This window comes from Rhincodon typus, chromosome 28, assembly GCF_021869965.1.
Source record: "Rhincodon typus isolate 14 chromosome 28, sRhiTyp1.1, whole genome shotgun sequence".
In the NCBI taxonomy this organism is placed as follows: domain Eukaryota; kingdom Metazoa; phylum Chordata; class Chondrichthyes; order Orectolobiformes; family Rhincodontidae; genus Rhincodon; species Rhincodon typus.
This window is the reverse complement of record NC_063359.1, coordinates 14366297-14379763: the sequence shown is the minus strand read 5'-3', so window position 1 is coordinate 14379763 and position 13467 is coordinate 14366297.

The window sequence follows — 13467 nt, the reverse complement described above, 5'->3', positions numbered from 1 at the left end:
GCTTGGATCGAATTTCAATTACATGTTGCTAACTACACTGGATATCTTATGAAGAGAATTAGCTTTGACCTTTGAATAGCAGTAATGAAAAGAAGCAGAACATATTTGCTGTTTAATGAATGCAGTCCTATGTGGAGTGCTTTGATATGCTTTCTATTTTATAATTGATTTGCGCTCTAAGACTGGAAGGAACTTGTTAAGATGCACTCGAGTGCTGCCTTGATGTATTAGAATATACTGGAGTTGGATGAAACAGGGAGTCTCAAGGTGTGAGTGTTTTTTTCATGTAATTTATTTTAAGGGCTAATTTCAATCTAAAGTCAAATATGTTCTGTAATTCAACAATTAACTAAAAGTTGTCCTTTGGGGACAGTTTAATTGCAGCTTTAAAAAGCAGGAATTTACCCGTTTCACTTCCACACTGATTTAGCGCCCTCTTTCTACCTCTCACCTTTGCTTAGCATTGCCTTTTGTATGTATATCATTCAGTTGGAAACATGGGAGATTTTACTGTTGCAAGCCAATAGATGAAAAAGTATCTACCATGGGTGATTTGGTGATGAATGAAAAACAAAACATTCAGTTGTGTGAAAGAGCACTTCTGGATATGGAAAGAAAATTTAAAAGTAAACAGGAATTTACAGGTACTCAGATGAAGCTGGTTAATTAGACAATTGTTTCAGTTTCAGTTTCAGAAGTCTTTGAATTAGGGGCCATGATGTCAGACCTTTGTTGGTGTTGCCTTGCCTTCACTGGAGTGCTGACTTAGAATCATAGAGATGTACAGCACGGAAACAGACTCTTTGGTCCAACTCGTCTGTGCTGACCAGATATCCTAAATTAATCTAGTCCCATTTGCCAGCATTTGGCCCAAATCCCTCTTAAACCCTTCCTATCCATATACCCATCCAGATGACTTTTAAATGTTGTAATTGTACCAGTCTCAACCACTTCCTCTGGCAGCTCATTCCGTACATACACCACCCTCTGTGTGAAAAAGCTGCCCCTTTTAATTCTTTCCCCTCTCACCATAAACCTATGCCCTCTAGTTTCAAACTTCCCTACTCTGGGGAAAAGATTTTGTCTATTTGCCATACCCAAGGCCCTCATGATTGTACAAACCTTAATAAGGTCAACTCTCAGCTTCCAATGCTCCAGGGAAAACAGCCCCAGCCTATTCAATCTCTCCCTATAGCTCAAACCCTCCAACCCCAGCAATATCCTTATAAATCTTCTCTGAACCCTTTTGAGTTTCACAATATCCTTCCTTCTAGCAGGGAGACCAGAGTTGCATGTAATATTCCATCAGTGGCCTTACCAATGTCCTGTATAATGTCTTGTGGCATTAGAGTGTACCTGGAGTTTGGTGAACCAGAGGGAAGGTGATCAATTCCGCCTTTTCTCTTATTGTGAGTACTTCTCCTCTTTAAAATAAACATAAGGTCTCGGGGATAATTTTTCAGTTTGACAACCTGTAACCAATGGAGTTCCAAGAGGATCAGAGATGAGACCACAATTGTTTACAATATATATTAGGAGCTTAGAGGAAGGAAGTGAATGTACTGCAGCCAAATTTGCAGTCAACACAAAATTAGGAGGAAAGGCAAGTTATGAGAGGAATACAAACAGTTTACAAAGAGATATTGATATGTTAAGTAAATGGGCAAAAAGTTGGAAAATGTAGTGTAATGTGAGAAAATGTGAATTTGTTCACTTTGGAAGGGAGAATAAAAGATCTGAGTATTATTTAAATGGAGAAAAGTCACAGAAAGCTGCAACATAAAGGGATTTGGGATTTCTTATGTATCTAAAAACCTAGCAAATGGTGCCGCAAGTAATCGGGAAGGCTAATGGAACATTGGCCCTTACTTCAAGGGGGTTGGAGTATAAGAGTAGGGAGGTCCTACTGCAACTGTACAAAGTGCTGGTAAGATCACATCTGGAGAACTGTGAGCAGTTTGGTCCCCTTATTTAAGGAAAGATATCATTTTATTTGAAGCAGTACAGAGAAGGTTCACTAGGATGATACCTGTGATGGAGGGATTGTCTTATGAACAAGGGCCAAACAGGTTGGGTCTCACAGGAGATTAGAAGAATGACAGGTGAGCTCATTCTTATAGATTCTTAAAGAGGTTCACAGTGAAAATGCTGAGAGTCTAAGGCCAGAGGGTATAGTCTCAGACTAAAGGAGTGTCAATTTAACACTGAGTTGAGGAAGAATTTCTTCTCACAGAGGGTTGAGTGTCTTTGGAACTCCTTGCCACAGAGAGTTATGAGGACAGAAGAAATGCAATTCTGGTGTACATTTAAGGTGGAATAGATAGATTCTCAATCTATCCAATAAAGGATTCAAGGGTTACAGGGCAAGGGCAGGAAAGTGGATTTGAGAAATGTGGAGCAGCCATGATTCTAATGAATAGCGGAGCAGGTTCAAGGGGCTGAATGGCTTACACCTGTTCCTATTTCTTGTGGTCTTATTGCTTGCTATCCCAGTATCTACTTGGCTAATCTGCAATGCTAACTATCAGAGTCACAACAATGTATTTTATCTAGAGTAAATAAGGTTGTTTCTGTAGTCTGTGAGATTGAATATGTTAAGGATATAATTTTTTTGACACCAGCAGTCTCTTGTTATCAAACTCTGAGAAGAGAGCAATGGATGAACTGTACTAGAAAGCAATAATTAGATTTACATACAATAGAATGTAAGTTAGAGATTTTATTGGAACTCCTCCAAGTGGGAACATATGGTAAAGACCGAAATTTAGCAAACTCCAACTTGGGTCAGTCTAGCATAATAAAACAGTTTTAAATATATAGTCAGGCACCAATGCCCAGATCTCATGGTAAGGAGAATCCATGAGAACAGAACAATATGGAGTTGAATCCATGCAAGCAGCTCATACCAATTACCAGGTTTAAATGACCTTTTTAAAGCATGAGAAATACACTGGAATTATTATTTAACTAAAAGTGTTTCCCTTGGCTAGTTGAATTATAACAACATTTCAAGTTTATAATCTGTGAAAACACTGAACATAATTGAAAAAAAAACATGTTTCTATGATACAAAAACAGAAATTGCTGGAAAAACTCAGCAGGTCTGGCAGCATCTGTGCAAAGAAAGCAGAGTTAACATTGCAGGTCCAGTGACCTTTCTTCAGAATTGAGGGTAACTAGGAAAAAAAGTGTTTTTTTAATGCAGAAGATAAAGTGGGGAAAGTTGTAAGGAGTAAACAATAGGTGGAGATAGAACCCAAAGAGAGAGAAGAAAAGTTGTACAGACAAAGAAGTAGATAACGGTCAGCCTAAAAGAATGAATAGTTGCTAATGGGGACTACTTATGGCTGACAATGGGTGGTGTGTAATAGCAAACCATTTAAAAGTAAGGCCTGGTGTGTAGGCTTTGGGGTAAGGACATGGGAGATGGTGCCTCAAGCCCTAAAATTGTGAACTCAATATTGAGTCCAGAAGACTGTAGAGTTCCCAAGTGGAAATGAGGTGTTGTTCTTCCAGCTTACGCTAAGCTTCACTGGAGCACTGCAGCAAGCCTGAGACAGAGATGCTGGCCAGGGAGCAAGGTGCTCTGTTGAAGTGGCAGGCAATTGGAAGCTCAGGGTGTATTTTTTGTGGACAGAACATAGGTGTTCCATGAAGTGAAACACATTGTGAGCAGTGAATGCAGTAGACTAGATTGTATGAAGTGCAGGTAAAGCTTCATCTGGAAGGTATGTTTGGGCCCTTGATTACTGAGGAGAGAGGAAGTAAAGGGGCAGATGTTACACCTTTGGAGGTTGCAGGGGAAGGTGCCATGTGGCTATGGGCGGGTGGTGTTGGAAGTGAAGGAAGAGTGGATCAGTGTGTCTCAGAGGGAACAGTCCTTGTGAAAGGCTGACCAGGAATGTGTGTGGTGGTGGCATTCTGTTGGAGGTGATGGAAATGGCAGCTAATGATCTACTAGATGTGTATGCCGGTGGGGAGGTGGGTGAGGACAAGGGGGAGACCTGTTGCTATTATGGGAGAGACGAGAGGGGGTGAGGGTTGAAGTGTGGGAGATGGATGGGAAATGAGTGAGAGCCCTTTCAACTACACTGCTGGGGAATCCTTGGTTGAGGAAGAAGGTGAACAATTTGGAGGCCATTTTGTCAATATTGGCAGCATTTGAACAGGTGCAGCAGAAGCGGAGAAACTGACAGAATGGAACAGAGTCTTTACAGGAAGCAGGGTGTGAGGATGTGTAGTCAAGGTAACTGTGGGAGATGGTTGGTTCGTACAAAGGTCCCAGAACTGGAGACCCTTCTGAATAGGGTCCCGATCCAAAACGTCAGCTTTCCTGCTCCTCTAATGCTGCCTGGCCTGCTGTGTTCCTCCAGCTCCACACTGTGTTATCTCTGACTCCAGCATCGGCAGTTCTTACTATCTCTGAATAGCTAATGTTGTTCCTTTGGTTAAGATGGACAACAGGGATAATCTAAGAACTCATAGGGGGCTGATGAGCCTTATATCGATGGTAGGGAAATTATTGGAGAAGATTCTCAGAGACATGATATACTTGCATTTGAAAAATAATGGACTTCTTAGAGATAGCCAACATGGCTTTGTGTGGGAGAGGCCTTGTCTCAATTTTCTGATGGAATCCGTACAGTGTGGAAACAGGCCCTTCAGCCCAGCAAGTCCATACTGACCCTCAGAGCATTCCACGCAGAACCATCCCCCTATAACCCACCTGACCTACACATCCCTGAACACTATGGGCAATTTAGCATGGCTAATCCACCTATCCAGCAAATCTTTGGACTGTAGAAGGAAACCGGAGCACCCGGAAAAAACCCACGCAGACATGGGGACAATGTGCCAACTCTACACAGACAGTTGCCCGATGATGGAATCAAACCCGGGACCCTGGCACTGTGAGGCAGCAGTGCTAACCACTGAGCCACCATGCCACCTCAAGATGAGGACGTTTTCGAGTTTTTCGGGAAGTGATGAATTGAGAGTAAGGCAGTAAATGTTGTCAATGCATACTTTAGAAAAAGCGTTTTTCAAGGTCCCTCATGGTAGGCTGACTCAGAAGATTAAGTCACTTGGGATCACTGTTAGTTGGTAATTTGGATACAAAATTGGCTTGGTCATAGAAGATCAAGGTTAGTTGTGGAGGAGTGTTTTTCTGATTGGAGGTCTGTGACCAATGATATTCCATAAGGATCAGTGCTGGGACCTCTGTTGTTTGTAATAAATGTCTACATATATAAATGATTTGGATGAAAATGTAGGTGGTTTGACTAAGTTCACAGATAACATTTAAATTGTTGGAATTGCGAATAATGGGGAAGGTTGTCAAAGGATACAATATGATGTAGATCAGTGGAAAGTTGGGTGGAGAAATGGCAGATGGAGTTTAATCCAGTTGTGTCAGGTGATATGTTTTGGAATGTTAAATGCAAGAGAAAAGGATACAGTAAATGAAAGAACACTTAGGAGCATTGATAGACAGAGGGATCATGGAGTATAAGTTCATAACTCCCTGAAAGTGGCAACACAAGTGGATAAGGTTGCAAAGAAGGTAAACGGTGTGCTTGCTTCCATTGGTCAGGATATTGAATATCAAAGTTTGGAGTATTGTTTGCAGTTCTGGTCACCACATTATATGAAGCATGTGAAGGCTTTGGAAAAAGTGCAAAAGTGGTTGACAAGGATATGGAGAGGTTGGACAAACTTGGACTGTTTTCATAATGGTGTTAGAGTCTGAGAGCTGGCCTGATGGGGAGGCGGTAGAAACAGACATGATAGCAACATTTAAGAGGCATTTGGACAAATATATGTACTGGCAGAGAATAGGGAGATATGGGCCATATGCAGGCAGATGGGATTAGTTTAGAATGGCATCATGATCCACATGGATATGGTGAGCCAAAGGGCCTCTTCCTGTGCTGTACTATTCCATGCTCTAAATATTTTATAGGATTCAGACCTCCAAACAAAATACATTGTACTTTAGCATATGAAAGCTTTGACAAACAATGTCATAAATCAATATTCAAAGGCTCACATAAATGTAAGTTTAGTTTCCTTTTGGACTTGAATTTAACCATTACTGTTCTTCAATATTTTATCTTTTCCTGAGACTTTCATGAAATTTTGAACTTCTTTTACCATATTTAACTTAGAATGTGGCACAATGGTTATGTTATAATGTGAAGTTTTTATTTATAATATTGTTTCTTTTGAAATGGGAAAGAAGCTTAGTTTATTGTCACAAAATGATAACATTTTTATGGACAGAGTTGGGAACATTTTTTCTTAATTTTTTAAAATTAAGAGTTTAGTACGTGGTGTGAAATTATAATCTTGTGTAGGCTATACTGAACAGGGGTAGTTACCCTTTTAGTGAACTTGTTGGGAATTTTTAAATATTCTCCTCTTTTTAATCTTTCTTTTCTGGCACCAGCAGCAATTCTTCAGATTTATTGCATGTAATTAGAATGATAGAATCATTATGCCATAAAAGAGGCTATGTGGTCCAGCAAGCCAATCAGATTGTTAGCTCCGTTCTATTCCATGGTCCTTTAAATCTACTTCCTACAAGTGTCCATCTATTTTCCTTTTGGAATCATCCATTACCATCACCACTGAAGGTGGGAGAAGATAATGTTTTTACCGTTATTTGTTAGTCCATTTGCCTGTAAACAATACATCTCCAAAAGCAATTTTCAACAAAACTTGATGTACAGGGTTTGGCACAAGGAAGAACTGTTTAGTTTTTGGCAAAGCTGCATACCTGAATCAAAATTTGCAACCTGGGTTTTTTTTTGAAAGAATTAGTTTTCATTGTGAGATTGAGCAGATTGACATTTTTCTTTAGAGTGTTGTGGAGTGTTTGATTTAGAATGTTATGGATTATCTCAGTAGCTGTGATGGAATTTGCATTGTGAGCCTGTTGATTGTTTTTCTTGATTATTTCTACTAAACCTTGAACCAACATGGATATTAAATTTACCAGTTTATTTACTAATAATGCCTTTGCATTCTTTCTTGAATAAGGTGGTCACAGTTGCTACTTTCTAATCTTCAGGCACCACACTATCTATAGAAGAGTGGATGATTATAGCAAGTTCTCCTGCCCTCTCTTCTGCCATTTTCTTTCGCAACCTGCGTCTCCCATTAGGTGACTTATTCACTCTAAGCGTAGCCAACCTTTCCGATACATCCTTCTGATCAATTTTCACCTCATACATTACCTTTACCATCTTCTCTGTAACTGATTGTTTATCGGAATCATTTTCTTTATTAAATATTGGTACAAAGTATTATTATCTTTGACTTCATGTCTGAGCCTATATTATCCTCTTTTGTCTTTAATTGGCTCCCCTACCCGTCTTTCTTCCCAGTTACAGTTTACACACTGATAGATTTTGGATTCCCTTTGATGTTTTCCATCATTCTGTACTCCTTGCCAGTCAGATTTTCTTCTTCTTTTCCCAAATAATATGTGGTCTTTGGGCTGGTTATAGAGTCATAGAGATCTCTAGCACTGAAAAAGGCCCTTCAGCCCATCAAGTCTGCAACCACCTCAGTTTTCTAACCCTATTTTCTATTACTTGGCCCATAGCGTTGTATTCCTTGAAATCACAAATGTACATCTAAATACTCTTTAAGTATTATGAGAGTTTCTGCCTGTACTGTCGTTATAGACAATGAGTTTCAGATTCCCACACTGCCTGTGTGAAAATGTTTTTCCTCACATCCCGTCAAAATCTCTGCCCTTTATCATCGATATCCCCTAATCATTGATTCCTCTATTGGGGGAAATGTTTCTTCCTTGTCTACCCTATCTATGCCCGTCATAATTTTAAAAATATCAACCATGTATCCTCTTAATCCCCTCTGCTTTAAGGAAAACAACTGCAGACAGGCTAATCTCTCTTCATTTAAAGAATTCACCTGCCATGCATCAAACATCCTCTTTTATTCTTTCATCATTTTCTCTCTCTCTCCTTTGCCATCCATTGCACCCAGGCTTTGTTTCCTTTACCTTTTTATCCTTGGTGGAATGTGTCTAATCTGTACCTAAAACATTTGATCCATACAGATCACCCGTTGTTTTGCTAAAGACTTTTTTTTTAATCAGCCATTGCTCCCACATTACACTGGTTAGATCCCCTGTCATCCCATCAAAATGATTCCTATTCCAATTTAAAAAGTTCTACTTTTTGATTATTCCTTGTTTTTCTGAAAAGCTAATCTAAATTTTGCCACACAATGATCGCTTTTACCCTCATATTCTCCCAGAGACACTTGGTCCATTTGATCTACTGCTGGGGATCCTGGTAGATCAAGCGATACCTGTTGCCAAACTGGAAAGAGTAAATACTGGCCAATGAGGTCCTCCTGAACATATTATAGAAATTACTCTTCTTGCCTAATCTTCACTGTACCTCTGAATTCTACATACAATAAATATTGGGCAGCTAGCATGCCACAGTGTTACCATGATGGTACATCTCTGTATTTTATCTGCTGATTTGCTCCACTAACTCTCTCTCACTAATCAGAAACGGGTAGAAGATCCAAAAGCATGATCAAACAAACCATATGGATTCTGTCTTCCCATTTTCAGAAAATCCTTTCTTTCCAAAATTAAAGTTTCTTCTCTGATTATTATTGTCATTCCAGCTTTCTTTATTCCTTCCCTATCCATTCTAAACACATGAAAACTCAAATATTAAGTGTTTGGTCTTCACCATGTTTTTAAGTCATGCTTCCTTATTGCCACCAGACTTTTTCTCACACAGTTAAACGTGCTGGTAGCTCACTATTCTTGTTAACCACTGTCATTTTTTATATGCAATCATTCTGAACCTATAGAGACAACACAGTATGGAGCTGGAGGAAGACGGCAGAGCATACTGTGTTGTCTCTGACTCCAGCATCTGCAGTTCTTGCTGTCTCTAATTCTGAACCTGTATTTGTATTTCTCTCAGCTGGTAGCATGAAACATCAGTTCATTCATGTGACATTCTGCTCTCTGCTACTTTTAATAATGGCATTAACCAAGTTGTTTTAAATAGGTTAATCAGCCATTAAAATAGGGCACAGTGGAAGATTATCTCCATTAGTTAAGTTTTCATATGCTAATAAAATTAAGATTTTGATGAGAACTATCACTTTAGATCTACCACAACAGTGGAGCAGTCCCCACAAGTTCCAGTAGGTGTCATTAAGAGTCTTCTAAATTAACAATTTTCAAGATAAATTGGCAAGATTCATGCATACTTGCACTTTTTTAAAACTTCTATTGCAATGCTTTGTGCACATATGCTGACTAAACTTCATTCCACAATGAAAATCTTCTTCAGACACAACAGTTTAGAAAAGCATTTACCTCAGATTGAGACAACAGTCGTATTACTGCAGATCTTTATTGAACAGTTTAGCTAATACAAGAAATTCGAATTCAATCCACTTAGTGCTGCTTGCTGCAGTTATATTTGTTATTTAATTATTGATGTAGTTTATACTAAGCATGCAGTGCAGTATTAGGGCTCTAGTGGTGCAGTTGTAGTGTCCCTGCCTCTGAGCCAGAAGGTTTGGGACTAAGTGCCACCTGCTCCAGAATGTGACATAGCACATCTGGACAGATTGATTAGAAATGTCTAAAATGTAGAACTAAAAGTGAGGCTTGACCACTGGTGTTACATTGAAGTTTTCTTGGAGACTGGACGTACGACCTAAGATACATTTAGGGACCTTTTGGAAGTTCTGATGTGCTGACTTTTGCAGGAAAGTTTCAACTTCTTTGGGCAATTCTCCTGAGTTAGAGTCAGAGACTTAGGGAAAGTCCCACGATGTGTAACACCTGAATGGTTACAAGGAAACGATGGATAGATTAAAACCTATTCTAATTCCATGACGATTTCCCAATCACCCCCTGACACCCCCTATGATTATCCCACCAGATCCAGCCGTGACCTGACCTGACTATCTCCCAATTAGCTGTCTTCCCTCCTGATCTGATAACCCACTCCCCCATCTATTCACCCTACCCATCCACCACCTCACCGATCTGACCACCTCATGCACTTAAACAGTGATCTACTGTCAAGGTAGGATTTAAAGAATATGTAGAAGAACTTCTGAAATAAACTCTGACATAAGTGTAATTGTGGTAGTTATGTGTTAGAATTCCGCTAGAAAGGTGGAACCTGTACACTAGGAGCATGCTGCTCTGCAGACTTACCATTAATACAATCTGTTAATAAACATTGTTTAAAAGTAACCTAAAAGTTTGCCCTTTGCTTGTATGAAGAGCCCATACTAGAACACACACCTACCTACCTGTGTGTGCCCTAGCCCCTTGCTAACTCAGCCATTCACTAACATTCAGCTAAAACTTTAAACTTATTGTACGCAGTAAATAACATTAAAGGGACTGGGCGGAGTAGCCTGTCCCACCTCCCCTAACAGCTCCCCACCCCCGACTCTGCTTCCCTCCTACTGAAATTCCTAAGGGATGCTGTGCTGCCCATCTGTTGGAAAGCATAGCTTGGAAGATGTTGTAAGCTTGAACGCTGGGCTACTGTGTCACTTTGAACTGAAATCAACAACATTCAGAGATAGTAGGAACTGCAGATGCTGGAGAATCCGAGACAACAAGGTGCAGAGCTGGATGAACACAGCAGGCATGGCAGCATCATAGGAGCAGAAAGGCTGACGTTTCGGGCCTAGACCCTTCATCAGAAATGGGGGAGGGGAAGGGGGTTCTAAAATAAATAAGGAGAGAGGGGGAGGCGGAGGCGGATAGAAGATGGATAGAGGAGAGGATAGGTGGAGAGGAAACAGACAGGTCGAAGAGGCGGGGATGGAGCCAGTAAAGGTGAGTGCAGGTGGGGAGTTAGGGAGGGGATAGGTCAGTCCAGGGAGGATGGACAGGTCAAAGGGGCGGGATGATGTTAGTAGGTCGGAAATGGGGGTGCGGCTTGAGGTGGGAGGAGGGGATAGGTGGGAGGAAGAACAGGTTAGGGAGGTGGGGACGAGCTGGACTGGTTTTGGGATGCGGTAGGGGGAGGGGAAATTTTGAAGCTTGTGAAATCCACATTGATACCATTGGGCTGCAGGGTTCCCAAGCAACATTCAGCCTGGAATGAAACAGAGTTAATGTTTCATATTACAATGACCCTTTATCATGAAAGATGAATTCTGTTTCTCTTTGCACAAAGGCTATTTAACTTGTAAATATTTCCAACATTCTTTGCTTTTCTTTCAGTTTCTGCAACATTTTACTTTTGTGTTCCAAAGATTCTAATTTGGGTTTAATTTGAAATTGAAATTTGATTCCTCTTATCTCTAGTACCTAGCACTAGTTTACAGTGAAGGGTTAACTGTACAAAATTCTGATAGATATCGCATATGTGCATAGGAGCTAGGTTATAATGTCAGATCACATGGATTGAGACTTGATGGAAGAAGGCATAGACAGGCTTATGGATATAAGTTATAGGCAACAAATGTTGACAGTTTGCACTAGTCCTAAATTCAGACCTGATGTGTCTCAATCTCCCATTACACTGAGTAGAACGCGGAACATAGAACTGCACAGTGCAGGAATGGGCCCTTCAGCCCACGATATTGTGTAGAACATGACGCCAAATTAAACTAATCCCCTCTGCCTGCCTTTGGTCCATATCCTCCATTCCTTGCATATTCATATGCTTATCTAAAACTCCCTTAAGCGCCCCAACTATATATGCCTCCACAAACACTTGGCAGTGTGTTCCAGACTCCTCCCTCACACTGTGTAAAAAAAAAAAAAAAATTGCCACCCACATCTCTTTTGAAGCTCCCCCTCTCACCATAAATGCATGCTCCCTAGTATTAGACACAAACTCTAGGGGAAAATAATTCTATTTATGCATCTCATACTTTTATAGATTTCTATCAAGTCTCTCCACGGGCTCCGTCGCTCCAGAGAAAACAACCTGCATTTTTGTAGTGTCTCATTATAGCTTATACTCTCTAATCCAGGCAGCCCTGATAAACCTCTTCTGCACCCTCTCCAAAACCTCCAATTCCTTCCTGTATTGTGGCAACCAGAACTGAGCGCAATACACTACATGTGGCCTAACCAAAGTCTCGTAAAGCTGCAACATGACATCCTGACTCTTCTTTTCAATTCTCGACCAGTAAAGGCAAGCATGCCATACGCCTTCTTTCCACTGTATCTACTTGCATGGCCACTTTCAGGGAGCTATGGGCTTGAAACTCAAGATCCCTCTGTACATCAATGCCGTTCAGAGTCCCACCATTAACTATACTTTTCCTTAGCATTTGATCTCCCAAAGTGCAGCGCCTAACATTTACCCAGATTAAACTCCATCTGTCATTTCTCCGCCCACTAATCTATACCCCACTCTACCCTTTGACAACTTTCTACACTATCTACAACTCCACCAAGCTTTGTATTGTCTGCAAACCTCCTAACCCACCCAACTACATTTTCATCCAATAGTTTGTATATATCACAAACAGCAGAGGTCCCAGTGCAGATCCATGTGGAACACCATTTGCCACATACGTACAGCCAGAAAAACACCCTTCCACCACTACAGTCTGTCTTCTATGGGTAAGCTATTTCTGAATCCATGTGACCAAGTCACGATGGATCCCATGCATCTTAATCTTCTGGATGTGCTTACCATGAGGGACCTTTTTGAAAGCCTTGTGAAAATCCATGTAGACACCATGCACTGTTCTACTCTCAAGGATCACCTTCGCCACCTCCTTATAAAATTCAATCAAGTTAGTAAGACATGATCTGCCCTGCATAAAGCCATTTTGTCACTTATTAGGCCATACTTTTCCAAATGCATGTAAATCCTATCCCTAAGAATTCTCTCCAACAACTTCCCAACCACTGATGTGATACTCACTGGTCTATATTTTCCTGGATTATCCCAATTCCCTTCTTGAACAGAGGAACCATATTAGCTACTCACCAGTCCTCCAGGACCTCTCCAAGTGGCTAGCAAGGATACAAAGATCTTGGTGAAAGCCCCAGCAATCTCCCTTCTTACCTCCCTCAATAGTCTAGGCTAGATACCATCAGGCCTTGGGGACTTATCCACCTTCATGCTCTTCAAGAGACCCAACACCGCTTCTTTCTTGATCTCAAAAAGCCCTAGCATATTCGCATGCCCCACACAAATCTCATTATCTTCCATATCCTTCTCCTGGGTGAATACTGACGCAAAGTGCACATTTAGGATCTCACCTAGATCCTCTGCCTCCAAGCATAAGTTCCATCTTTTATCCTTGTAGTATGACAATCCTAAGGGTATTACTGAACATCAAGTTCAATGATCCCACTGGGTAGAATGTATCTTCGTTCTTTTCTGTTTAAAATTGTCAATGTGGTACACAGTTACCGCTGCTGCATATGAACATGGAAACAGAAGGAGGTATTTTAACCAT